Source organism: Mus pahari, chromosome 2, assembly GCF_900095145.1.
Source record: "Mus pahari chromosome 2, PAHARI_EIJ_v1.1, whole genome shotgun sequence".
Taxonomy (NCBI): Eukaryota; Metazoa; Chordata; class Mammalia; order Rodentia; family Muridae; genus Mus; species Mus pahari.
This window is the reverse complement of record NC_034591.1, coordinates 84829272-84842549: the sequence shown is the minus strand read 5'-3', so window position 1 is coordinate 84842549 and position 13278 is coordinate 84829272. Positions and strand designations below refer to the sequence as shown.

The 13278-nt window shown below is 44.9% G+C and overlaps 1 protein-coding gene across 6 annotated transcripts in view; it reads right to left on the bottom strand.

Annotated features, from left to right (window-relative positions):
- The window catches only part of Gng12 (G protein subunit gamma 12), a 117027-nt gene extending 104038 nt beyond the window's left edge, over nt 1-12989 (bottom strand). The window contains exon 1 of one of the 6 annotated variants that reach the window (XM_021188807.2): nt 12885-12989. The gene's annotated coding sequence lies outside the window, so the exon portion shown is untranslated. Of the gene's footprint in view, nt 1-12419; nt 12549-12589; nt 12758-12884 lie in introns of those variants that run through there. The other 5 variants (XM_021188805.2, XM_029535710.1, XM_029535711.1 and 2 more) reach the window with 5 other exon arrangements.
- Nucleotides 12990-13278: the final 289 nt, after the last annotated feature.

The following is a 13278-nucleotide window of genomic DNA, read 5'->3' as shown; positions in this document are numbered from 1 at the left end:
TACACTCCTTACTTCATGGACCTTAGAACAGTGAGGACTATAGGCATCACTGGTACCTCACACACATCTTCTTAATGTGTCAACAATACACAAAATTAGGCTGGGTCAAAGAGATAGGCAGAAGCTCACTGGTTAAAGAAAAATCTCCTCATAATGGACTACCCTCCTTGTGTTCTCAAACCTTCTGATAGGTGCTTAGTCTAAGTGTGCACTAGACCTCAGCAGGCAGAGGTAAGGAACTGACCCGGTTATTTCCAACTCACTTTGGAAGAACATTTTTGTAAAATGCAATAAAAATGAATTCCTAGAAACTGGACAATATACGAATTCACTGACAGTGAAGCTGCTATAGAGATTACTAACTGTATCCTCTCAATTGTCTGGACTTACCTTGTTGCCTGCTTGAAGAGTGGGGTGAGGCTGACCTGAAAGGAGCAGGCTAGACCAGCTGGGCCTGCCACACAGAGAGCAGCTAGCGAATACTGTCCATGGAGGGTGCGCATACCACTGCTGACTGAATCTCACTATTAACTCCTTTTAAATCTACAGGTTACCTGTGGGGAGGTGCACTGTTGCCTCCACTTTATGGGTAGTGAAACGGAGACAAAATGCTTAAAGTGATTTCAAGTCTTCAGGGCTGGCAAGAACCATAGCTGGACTGAACCTGGACAGGAAGCTCCTTACAGACAGGACTGGGGGGTTCGGGGGAGCCCATTGTCATGCAGGAAGTAACCACTCAGAACTTCATTTCAGAGAAATCACCTGGTGACAGCAGAGTGCAAAAGTCAGGCACAGAGAGAGGCTGGTTAGCAAGTGGCCGGGGCCAGGACTGCCTGGGATAGAAGGAAGTATCAGGGAGAGAGGAGATCGGATAACTCAGGGGTTCAGAGTCTAACACCTTGCAGGGAGGGGAAAGTCCTGAAAAGACCTGAAAAAGGCAAAAAGAAAACTAGACTCAAAGGGATGATGAGCTCAGCTTTCAAAAACATTTACCTGAATGTAATTCTCTTGGCACAATGTGTGTCAGATCCCTGAGCATTCTGAGCTCAAACATCCTCTCTTTTTATCTAGTTCTGCCAACCGACCCTCCTACTCATCACCCTATGCTTTGGTACACTTAAAATGGGTTTAAAAGCAAAAATTAAAAATAGTTCCAAAACTTTCACCCCTTTGAAGTCATACAAAGCTCATGTCTGGGGGACAGGCTCCCAGCTCACTATCTCGGATCTGTGAACAGAGAGTTCTCTATGAAATCTCGTTGGCATTTTCATTAAACCCAGTGTCTTAGTTACGGTTCTATTGCTGTGAAGAGACCCCATGACCAAGGCAATTACAGAAGAAAACATTTAATTGGGGGCTGGCTTACAGTGTCAGGGTTAGTCCATGATCAGCATGGTAGGAAGCAGACCACACTGTACTAGAGCAGCAGCTAAGAGAGAAAGACACTGGGCCTGGATGGGCTTGGAAATGTCAGAGCCCACCCCCAGTGACACACTGTCTCCAGTAAGGGCACACCTCCTAATTCATTCCAAATAGTTCCACTAACTGGGAATACCAAGCATTCAAACATATAAGCCTATGGGAGACATTTTCATTCATGATACCACATGGTGCACACAGTGTGTGTGTGTGTGTGTGTGTGTGTGTGTGTGTGTGTTACTTATAACTTCACTCAGGGCCTTATGCATAGTATGCAGGCACTTTCAATGAGTTGTATCCCAGGCCCATCATCTGGCTCTCTGAACTTCTCACTCACACCTACCAAAAAGGCCTTCTTTCGCTGTTCTCATCTACATTAAGATTTTAGGTAAGCTCAGGCTACCTTTTGCACACCCTGGTCTTGGCAGAAGTAGTATTTTACACAGAAGCCGTCCCTGAGGCTCTCCATAGAGGCAGTCCTCCTATTCTCCCGACTCCTGTTCTGTGACCTCCACTGTACTCACCCTGTCCGGTACGGATACTGTTGGTGTGGTTTTACTAAAGAACTGCTCATATCTTGTTTAAAGCCTTATCTCCACAGATCAGGCAACTGCTTGGTTGACTTAAGATCATTAGGGTATTTAAAAGGATGAAGGCTTGGGGCTTTTGTCTCAATGAATTAAACATTAAATAGCAAGAACAAACATGGGAGACATCAGAGGAAAAATGTGCCTTCCCCTTTATCTCCGTCCTAGCTAGCAGACCACCTGCTCCAGTGCGTGGAGGCATCTCCTGTGACACTTTTCATACAGTATTCTCAGGGACAGTGAGCCAAGTGAATACATAAAAAGTATTCCAACTTCAGAATCCTGGGTTTCATACGAGGAATGCCACTACCACTGATTTTTGCCCCTTTCCAAACCTACTTTCCCCCCTGTAAATGGTACCCTACCTCACGTTCCTACAAGGAGTAAGGGAGTGTCCTAGCACATGCCTACTGATGGCACTTAAGTACTAATCTCTACCTTTGTTATCAAGTTTGCTGTCAGCAAAATGCATTCTCTCAATTAGGGTTTGACCAATGCACCAAGGTTCAAGGTGGCCGGCGTTGTGCCACCACTGTGATCATGGCATTTGTATGGAAACAGCTAACACTCAAGCATGCTTTCTAACATTCCCAATGCTTTCTAAGCACCAGTCACTCCTCTATGCTAAGACAGAGACAGTCATTAGGCCACTGCTGATATTAGGATGACTCCTCAGGAACTCTCCCCCTAAGCTGTTCAAGTCCTCTACCTCCAGGAACCTGTGAATGCTGGACCCAAACAGCCCTCGGAAGCAGAGAATTTCCCTAGCTAGAGAACAGAGAGTAGAAGGGCCAGATACAAGAAGGGTCTGTTGTGCTAATGTCTAGTCTAAGGTATAAAGCCCATGGCAAATACCAGAAAAGTCTCTAAGAAGTGCAGGTGGCCCCCACTGAGAGGCAACAAGAAACAAACCTCAAAGAACAGAAGTCTACCAACAACCTGAAAGAGCCTGAGGTAAATGGTAAATTCTTCCCAGAGCCTCTAATAAAAGCCAAGCTGGCCAACACTTCAAGGAGACATACCAGTCACACACATACCCTGGTTTCTGATCTACAGAACTATGAGATAAAACATCTCATCGTCTCAGCTGTTTTTGATAATCCGTTAGAGCAGTTATCAAAACTAACCCTCTTATGCTGATGTCTGATATAGTTTAACTGACAGCATTTCTTTTTCCTGATCGCTGAGAGAAATAGCCTATTCCATAACTGACAGCATCTTAGATTACCTGAAATACACCTGTCAGCTGTTTTGCAAGTGGACATTATATTAAGCCACCAGGTAATTCAGACTGCAGGCTTAAATTCTGAAGCATTAAGTATGCCGCCACACAGCTCCCAAGCGTTAGAGTAGACCATCAAGGTCAAAGATGACACAGGTGCCCCGGCCAGCATCTAACACAGGATCCTTGACACAGTTGGATACAAAGACCCAGAGGTACTTAACACAGCAACATTCACTCATATACTAAGGACCGGGCACTCAAAGGTGTTGGGTATCCTTCTAGGTCCTGGGATAAAGTAACAGGCTCTAACCGTGTCCTTGTGGAACAGACACCACAGCAAAGAGCAACAACAGTGACACGCTACAATGAGCACTAGAAGAGAAGAAGTTACCATCCCACAGCACTCCATTTCGTGTGTGTGTGTGTGTGTGGGGGAGATCTTTTCCCCTTGGCCTCTCCCCACTATGGCTAGTGAACTCTGAGTTTGTTGTTAGAGATTTCTGTTTGCTTCTTGCAGACAGCCCACACTGGCTTCAATCTCTCTTTCAGCCCAGGCTAACCATGAATGTATGACCATTCTGCCTTAAGATTCTGAAGGGTATGATTACAGGCATGTGTTACCATGCCCAGCTGGTTTATTTTTTATGTACAGGTAAACCAGCTTTATATAGGACTGCCTTTTATGAATTTCTAAAATAACAAAATTAAAAAAGGGCCACAGCTTTCTCTTCACCAAATCAGATTCCCCTCTTTTGACAGAATTCTAAAAACTGAAAATTAATTTTAGTTTAACAGCATTCCAAACGTTTACTGTGACTAAAGAGCTTATGGAGGGGCTGGAAAGCCCTCTCAGGGATTAAGATAAATCCTGTTTTTTCCAGAGGACCTGAGCTGAGTTCCTAGCACCCACAACGGAAGGCTCATCATTGTACTCAGCTATACAGGATCCATAGCACACACACGGCATGCACTCTCACAGACACTGGAACACAAGGACACAGACAGAATCTTCTTTTATAAAAAGGTACCTCGAAAGCAAACTGCAGCTCCATCTATTCATGTTCCTAGCATGCCGAGCCCTGGTCCTCTTAAGCCAGTTTTCCTTTCATCTCCTTTACCTTGGAAGGACAGAATACCTCCCTGGTTGTAAAAATCATACAGAACAACCAAATACAAGAACAAACAAACTTGACCTGTATGACCTTTCTAGAGATACACATATGTGAAAAAGTCTAGACTTCTGAAAAGGTTTCTACAGAAAATATAATTGGAATCTACATGTTTTAATCTCCTTTTCGATCTTCCTATACATTTATGTGTATGTACATACATGTATGTGTTGTGTGTCTGTATGTGTATGGGGGGGAAGGAGAGGAGAAATTCTAGGCTAGAAGATCTTTTTTTGTGGCCTTGGAGAAGCCACAATTTAATAACAGCATTAGCTGAAGCCTGTAATTCAGACATTAGCAAATGCAGCGAAACCATACTTTGTACTTGTCTTGATTCTGTACTAATGATTTGGCAGCCCACTGCACCCAGGCTCACACTCTTAGGTCTGTATTTAAGAAATTCTGACAGTCCATACACAAGAACAGTTACAACGTCCCACAAGAGAACTTATCAGCCTCAACAATGTCGCAAAGGCTCATACTTAATTCAAACCTCCACTTCACTTCTAATTGTGAAAAAAAAAAATCGCTACTCCAAACTGTCACTTCTCACCAACCAGATCCGGAGAATAAAAAAAGACCCGACACTCGTGGTCTATGAGCAGCATCGTGGTCTATGAGCACCATGTTGATCCAATACGTCCCGAAGGTGCTCACCGAGCCCAGTGGCTCTGCAGACCACTTGTGGATCCACACCGGCACTTAAGCAAAAAGCCATGCTTAAGCTGTCTTCACAGGACGTAAGACCAAAGGATCAGATACAATCCACAGCTCCAGTTGCATCTCCACAATGGAAAACTGATGCGACTGAAAGAGAAGCTATTTCTGACACACTGCTAATTTAACACAGCAAGGCAGACAACAGTAGAGAAACCATCTATACAAAATAATGGGAAGAACAACATACACATTCATACCACCTTAAATGTACAAGTTAACACCTGTAGGTGGTGTGAAAAAGGCCTGTCTAACAAAGTTATAGTATTTTCCTTTCTACCATGATTATTACACTGGGGCGCACATATTAATATTTCCTCTTATGAAGAGATTGTCCCTATGAATATGAGGTGTAGACAACAAGTTCTCAGGCCAAAGGTTGTAGGTCAGAGGAACTCTGTGCAGAGTTCAGGAAGTGAGTGTGGACAGGGGACTTCTGCCCTGTGGGTGTGGGTGGCCTGGAGTCCCTGTTATGTATTATAGCCAGAAGGAAGTTAGGGAAGTACAGGTAAATGGAAGGCAAAGGCAGGAAGCCAGCACGACCTCCCAGGCAGCACACCTGGAGTGTTTATTTGCTCTTTGGACTATGCAGTAGCTGAAGCATTCTGCTTATCACCTATGTAGGTTAAACAAGAAGCAAAGCACATGCAGATGCATCTGGTACAGGGTCTCTGAAATCATACTGCAATGGGGCAGATGAGTCTGTTGTTTAAGGAAGGCCACGGGGAAGTTTCGTAAGGAATGGTTGCCTGCTATCTCTGCTTTGGAGATCCAATGAAGATGATCTGCTCCATCTAACCAAAGGAAAAGTGGGAGGCATTCGCTTTTCTAGACATTCGGGCATCTTCTCACAACATGGTCTGCCCATATAATAGCAGAAGGCACAGTGTAGACTAGCTCCATCACCTTCGCACAGCACCTGACAGCTACACCCACCAAACAGGACTCTGTTCCCACCTGCTATCCCAATCCTCCCAAAACCCCGCAGGAAGAGGAAGCTAATTCTGATAGCAAACTAGAAGCTGCTTAACAGCCAGCTGGCAGTAGGGGAGCTCTAGAGAAACTCTTAGCTTCTGGTGGCTCTGGCACCAGCCGTTCCTACTTCTCTCCTAAATTAGAAGTCTGTTTCCAAAAGATGCAGTTCCAAAGGCTCCTATAGCTAGACTCACCACTATTTATCCAAAGCAAGAGGACCACATCTGTCTAATACAGGACTCTCTCTCCACATTCCTGGCAGTTCCTAGGCCTCCCTTCCGGTGTCAAAGACATGAGGGTGCTTTAGTGGGCAGAAATTATTGCAAAGGAATGCACGAGCTGTTCCTAGCTCAACAAGTATTAGGTGATCCCAAGACTGCTGTAGTGCAATCAACACTAAACAATGTCAAGGACAACCAGGTCTTTAGCTGCCCCTTAAGGCACAATGAATCCAAGAAGTCATTAATCTGTGTACTACTGAAGAAGGTATGATTCCCAGAAAACACAATTTAATTTCCTTTTTTGATCAAAAAGGCAGTGACTTACGCATCTTGTGGCACACATTCAGGGAGCATGGCCTTATTTCTTCAGTCCTCTTGCATTTGTCAAGTTCTAACTATGGGTCACACTCTACAGATCAGGGCATTTAGAAGGCTATTGCAGCTGAACCAGCTACGAGAGGCACAGCTATTGTCAGACACAGCACTTCTGTGGGTTGAGAAAACAAAGCCCACCACTACCACCACCACCACACCCAAGTGGACTGGAAAGAAACAGCTCTATATCCCAGAATAGCCCTGGCTATCCTGACAGTCAGTATGTAGTAGACCAGGCTAGTCTCAATTTCCTAGTAACCTTCTTGCCTCTGCCTCTTAAGTGCTGGGATTATAGGTATACGCTGCCATGCCCAGTTTGGCCTACTTTTTTTTTTTTTTTCTAGAGATTCTGGTTAACAAAATTTGAAGTTACCATGATGAGCTTGAGATCTGAGTCAATGCACCCCAGTGAGAACTAATGGTTTAGTGTCAAGTGGTCAGGGGTATCTTGGCCAGCAGTATCAGTGTATCAGCAGCTAATAGAAATTCAATAGAAATCTGAGGCTTCTCAGCCAGTGAGGTGTCCTTCTGACTATCCTACGGGGCCTGCACATAGTCATGCTGCATGAAGGTTCTCCAGAGAGATTTCAAGTGTGGATGATGGCAATGAGGCCCACATGTCAGTGAACACTGGTGACCACATCCACCCAAATCCAATCTGGGCTCAAGCTAGCATCTTTTCTCAGTCAACCACATGTCACCTATTGTACGACCTTCCCTGCAAGAGGAATGACTACAGCCTATTCTGCAAGAAATAGATTTCTGAGCCCCTGGCCCCAAAGTCACAAACTTAAAATCAACAAATGGAAAAAGTACAAGTTCTTAACAACTGATTCATTCAGACAGACCCAGAAAAAAACTTCTTTTAGCTACAATCTTTGGGAACAGCTCCAAGTATCAAATCTGAAAGGTCTGCAACACTCTCATTCATTGTTCTGTTACCTTCTGAAATGCAGACCTATTAAAAAGAAGACAAAATCCCTCCTTGTGCCAGGATAGCAACCAGACTCTCCCAGCTAAGCATTTTTATGACACCCAATAAAACCTGCCATGACAAACCAAACATTTAAATGACACTAGAAATGATTTTTTTCAAGAGAGATTTGGCAGCAAATGGAGTAACCCAGCTGGAAGCCATCTTCAGTTCAATCATTTCTTCCTTCTTCCCAGCTCCAGGCTGCTTTCCCCTGCCCTTGAGAGAAAACGTAGGGCTCCCTGCACCTACTGGCAGCAGCTATGCTGGAACAGAACGTTGCAAGCCAATTTTCTCTTCTGCCCAACCGAGGCTTCCTATGGAAAGCCAGCTTCACAGGTCTCTGAAAGACTGGACTGTGGATGTGCCTCATGCCTGCTGGGTCTCAAATGTGATATGGGCACCAACTGCAATGGCTGAGGAGAGGCCCTCATAATTCTCTTCTGGTTACTTATCTCACTTATGTAAGAAGCCCTAGCTATGTGTCTCTTGACTTGATTTACAGCTTTCCAAAGCATACGCTCCCATTGAGCCCTCTATTTTCTCTCCTTTGACTGTATGGGCCCCTCCTGTGATTCTTGGTAGAGTTCTGAATCAATTACAGCTACTCTGGGGGGAATTTTTTTTCTATCCCTTGAGGTTTGAATGCTTAAGAAACTTTAGTTTCATGGGGGCCTTGTTGAGAACTGGGCAAGACATGAACTCAAAAAAGGCCTAGGAAGGCTCAGGGTGGATGGTACTTTGGTGATTAGGTTAATTGTACTGCAATCACGTCTTACCGGTCATTGGGTCATTGCTGTGAGCTTCATGGCACCCATTTGTTCCTCAATTCTGTCATCCAGGACAGACTGCAGGTGCTCGTCCATAAACGCATCTTGTCGAGGCAGAAGACCGGGACTGGCTTATCTGTAGCTCTTTCGTATTTACTACACACTTCTAGTATCTCTGTGGTAGCTTATATGTAGCTCTTTCGTATTTATTACACACTTCTAGCATCTCTGTGGTAGCAGGGATCCATCATCCCCAGCACTCGAAGGCGGCAATGCAAGACCCGTATGTTCAAGGCCTGACTGGGCAGCAGTGTACAGAACCATGTAGCACGTACAAGCTCACAGATTCAACTGCCAGTAAAACACACACACACACACACACACACACACACTCACCTCACCCATACCCACACACCAAATGCACACTAAATTATCTCTTACAAAGATAAGCCTAAAAACTTCTGAAGGACTTCCCATTTACTAGGAAGGTTCGGGCCCTTAATTTAATGCCATTCATGTGTCACAAAAGGTGTTGTTCTTTTCTTTCCCAAGGCAACAAAATCCTGCTATATGCAGTTATAAACCAGAATTTACTTTGAGTAACTATTATGAATGATCTGTTATACATACACGCTTACTAGGGAAACTGGGAGAAAATGGAGGCACCCATTTGTATCTTCCTTCAAGCCTTTACAAAAATACATAGATAGCTGTTATTGTAATAAAGCACTATATTTGAATCTTTCAACTGTGTAACCTAAAACAAACCTCTTGTCTGAGTTACCAATTAGAAAGGAAGATGAAATTAAGATCTAGAATTAATTCGTTGAGTAAGTTGATAGTCAAAACCCGTTTCATATTTAAGAGACATATTATTGCCTAATCACTGCATAGTTTCTTACTTTGTAAGTACAATTTGGCAGTATTTTTAAATTAATAATAGCCTTTTTGACTTGAGAGAAATATGAAATTTTCGTGTGGTCATTTTCCTGTTATAAAAGTAACACATACTCATTATCTATACAAAGATATTTTAATGTTAATACTTACTGAATACTGAATACATGTAGGCAATGTCCAACATGGTCTACCTAGCAAATTCATTTATTCCTCACAACCTCAATAAAGCACAGAGAACTAACTAAGTCATCTGATTCACACACCTAGGGACACAAGCCAGTAACCCAACATTACGCTGTGACATTCCAGGAGTAAAATCGGGCAATGATTTAGTCAATCAAGTCTTTCAGTACAGTAGAGCACAATGCCACAGGCCTAAAACAATTCATAATGAACACTGACTGCACCCTTTATACTTGAAATCGCCATAAGCTAGCGCTCCTCTGTCACTGACTTGGTCCATCAGATGCATCTGATATGCATTAACGAAGAAGCAGATGCTTAAAGGGGTTTGTTTTTAGAGTAAAAACTTTTTTTTTTTCAATTTTGCAAATTTTAGCAAATAATTCAGTGACTCTATGAGTTCATTTCCTGAATTAACCATCTACTCTCACAAAATTTTCAAAATAAACACAATTAGTTCCCACTTCTTCTGGCTTATCTGCTGGCCTTGGACAGCCAGGCACACAAGAGCCAACCAACCACTTCACACTCTTGGATCACATCTTTTCAAACTTTAACAGTTGTTCTTGATTAAAGACAAATGTTACTTCTGTTTTTTTTAATTTCCTATCCAAGGTTAATAAATGTAACTATTTAAAATAAAAATTCTCTTTAAACTTAAAAGGCAACTTACGTTCCTAATTGCCTACCCTTAAATACCATGTATTTTACAACATCAAAAGCATTGTTAAAATTATTGGCCCATCAATCATTTTCATACTACTATGGATGAAACAGGACATACATGCTTACACACATTTATACACACATGTACATACACATACACACACACAAAAAAAACTGCTCATCCTCTAGTTTTTTGTTTTATTTTTTTAAGCAAGATCTCACTCTAATATAGGCTAGTCTAGAATTTACTATGTTGTCCAAACTGGCTTTGAACTCAGAGCAATTCTCCTGTCTCAGCTTTGCCAACTGCTGAGATTACAGGTGTGAGTTACCCTGCCTGCACTCATCACTCTTTGGAACTTAAAATGGTGGCATCTTGCATTTCCAGAAGGTTCGACCTATTATAATTTATCAAGTAACCTGCTGTGTAAACTAGGTTAAAAATAAAAGTGATCATTCTAAGCACTTTATGTAGGTTAGTTTCAGTCTGTGTTTTTCAAAGACTAATTGATACACTTTCATTAAAACACCACAAGGTGAGACCAATGTTACTCCTACTTTACAAATAGGATTGAAAAGAGCTAAATAATATTCTCATCTTGGTCTGTCTGACAAGAAAGCCTACACAGAAAACCACTGTTAAGTACCTTCCCCTCTCAGTCAAGCTCAGAAAACTGCTTCTAGACCTACATAAGGCTTACACCAAGATGAAACAAACAATAGCAAAAGCTAGTTAAAACACAGAATAGTAAGTGAGATAATTCTAAATCTGATTTTGTTCCTACTAGAGAGAGGTTTAGAATAAAAATTATTGGGCATTAGCTAACTTTTCTGAAATTCTTTTCTTTACTGTGGGGCCCTTTGCTCTCATCACCTGAACGCCATGTCTATTCTGTAACCTGTGACAAACAGCAACCCAACTGTAAGAGATTTGTCTTTCAAATAAGCTCAGAGCTTTCTGCACCTCCTCTCTATACCACACTTGGTGTCTCCGGTGAAGCACAGATCCTTATTCTTATATGGTTCTATACAAATCTAAGAGCTGCACACTGTACTGGGGTTCTACACACAGTAAAGCACTTGTGCTCAATCCAGCTGCATCATAGTTACTGTTCAGCATTCACTGGACTTCACCCAGGGCTTTATGGTGCTGGCTGACTGCTAAGAAAGGCAAAGGGTCTGAATATTTTATCTAAACGACTACTTAGCAATCTACAATTGATTGCTTTTTAAAATGTGGTTGGGAGGAAAGAGGTGATCAGTGGGAGGGGCTTTAAAGAGGGTAAGGGGGTACACATGTATGAAACAGACAAAAATAGAGAAAAATTAAAATATGTGAGAACCATATGCTTATTTATTGGAAAATGACCCTGCTGACATATACATTTTTGTTCTAAAAAGGGAGGTGGCCCTCCTTACTTGAAAGTGACTGCTTGACCATAGTAAATTTAACCTCACTGTTCTCTAGTGCTTTCCCAGCTTCCCTGGGGAAGAGCTGGAATCCGGTAGTAATTTACATCCATGGTCTGAAGTGCCAAGCAATGGTGCAGCAGGGTGACCAGCACTCTCAAAACACAGCCAACCTATTGCTTTAAAAATTGAGAACACACAGACACAGAGCCTGGCTTTGACAACATCCAAAAGATTCATTATAGACAATCTATTCAGGAGACGCTACGATCGCCCCAGGAAATATAAACAGTGTCTAAAGACAGCAGTGGGGAGAGGAAATAACTGCCCGGAATGAGGCAAATCATGTGAAGTCCGTCCAACAAGGCCTAAGACATCCCCAGTGTTTCCACTTGGAGCTGCGTTTAAACGTGCCCTGGCACATGGGCATAGATCTCCCCTGCAGCTCCAGCTTGGGGCTGCTGCGTCCTTTCCTACCCACTTGTTTGTGCACAGCCACGCCCGCACAGGACCACGAGACCACAGGCCTCGGCAGATCCTTCCAGCTGATTTCCAGTTGCTTAAAGTTTAACAAGAATCACGGCTCCCTTTGTGAAAGTTACAATGATTTAATCAAGTTTACAAGACATCCCACGGACTTAGGATAAACGAGTGTCAGGAGACACTAGCAATGGCGTCTTAAAATGAGGTTTAATTGACAGGCCGTAACTAAAATAAAGAGGAGTTTTGTTTTGTTTTGTTTTGTTTAACCCACGGGCTAAGCTTCAGGCGCTACATTTAAAAGAAAAAGAAAAAAAAAAGCACACAAGGCTCAAGTTTGAACTCCGACCTTCCTGTTCCAGTCACCGCCGCAGGGTCCCTCGTGAGTGTCACCCGAATTCTCTCCACGATCTGCTCCTTTCCCCGCCGCCACCCCACCCCCCGTGAGGACCCAGCACCGAGGCTGCCAACCCACGCGCGTCTAGAGATCAGAGGAGGGGCGTGCGTGGCGGCTCCGACCTGCTCCGCCCGCACCACCGCGACCCGGCGGCTACTCCCGGGCCTTCCTCTGGCGGGGCGAGGCCGGGCGAGGCAGCAACGTAGACCCAGCCTCAGGGGCCACTCGCGCCCCCCGGGCTCTCGCGTCTGTGGGCCCCGGCTGGCCTCGCTCCCACTCCCCTTCCGCGGCCCAGGGCGCCCGCAGCACGCGCTTCCTTCCTCCGCTCCCTCGCTCCAGCCCGCTGCCAGCCCACGGGACCCACAGGCGGCCCCGAAGTAGCGGTGACCGCCCCGCCCCGTCCGGTCCCGGCGCTACCTTGGCACTCACTCTTCGCCGTCGTCGCCGCCGCTACCGCCGCTGCTGCCGCCTGGGAGTCCGGCTCTCCGCGCTCCCGGGACCGCCCGACCTCTCCTCCCTACTCCGCTCCGGCTCCTCCCCTCGCGCGTGGGCGGGGCGCACGGCCCGGTGGGCGGGGCGGCTGCCACCACCCCCTCCGCTCCGGCCCACGGGCCCCGGACGTGGTCGTCGCGCCCAACTGCGGCCGTCGGGGGTCAGGACACGCGTGCCCGAGGCTGGGGGTTGATGCGGCTCGCTGCGGTGAGGTGGGCCCGGGCAACCACGCGAGGCCACCACCATGCACCACCACCAGGACCACACACCGCCGAGTTATCCGCAGTCCCCAGGCTGGGAAGATGAGCTCTGCCAAACC